Source organism: Cyprinodon variegatus, unplaced genomic scaffold (genome assembly GCF_000732505.1).
Source record: "Cyprinodon variegatus isolate N-32 unplaced genomic scaffold, C_variegatus-1.0 Scaffold32, whole genome shotgun sequence".
NCBI classification, from domain to species: Eukaryota; Metazoa; Chordata; class Actinopteri; order Cyprinodontiformes; family Cyprinodontidae; genus Cyprinodon; species Cyprinodon variegatus.
The window spans coordinates 172,319-172,938 of record NW_015150485.1 but is presented as its reverse complement, the minus strand read 5'-3'; positions in this window follow the sequence as shown (position 1 = coordinate 172,938).

Below are 620 nucleotides of genomic sequence, written 5' to 3'. Positions count from 1 at the left end.
GTCGAGATTAAACTCAACATGACATTTCAACTTTATTCTCGAAATGGCGAGTTTAAAGTCGACAGGGCGAGATTAAACTCAACATGACATTTCAACTTTATTCTCGAAATGGCGAGTTTATTGTCGACACGTCGAGATTAAACTCAACATGACATTTCAACTTTATTCTCGAAATGGCGAGTTTAAAGTCGACAGGGCGAGATTAAACTCAACATGACATTTTAACTTTATTCTCGAAATGTTGAGTTTAATGTCGACATGTCGACTTTAAAGTCGACATGTCGAGTTTAATCCCGTCATGGCAAAAATATTTTTTCTCTTCATGTATGGCCCTAATACTCCGTTGTACCAATCGCTCCTCATTACCCCCTGTATACTACACGATGCAAAATGAGGCTGAAACTCTGACCCATCAAAAAAATCTTGCATGACTGGAGAATCGGCCCGAAAACGGCAAAAAAATCATACAGTGTATGCTTGGCTTAAAGGTGCAGTAGGAGATCTTTTATGATGCGTTTTTTTTTTTACCATGTGGCTTAAAGATCTCCCCACAGTCTGGTAGCAAGCAGTGAAATAGAAGGTCTGGAAGTGAAACTAAAATAAATCGTCCTCGCTACAGT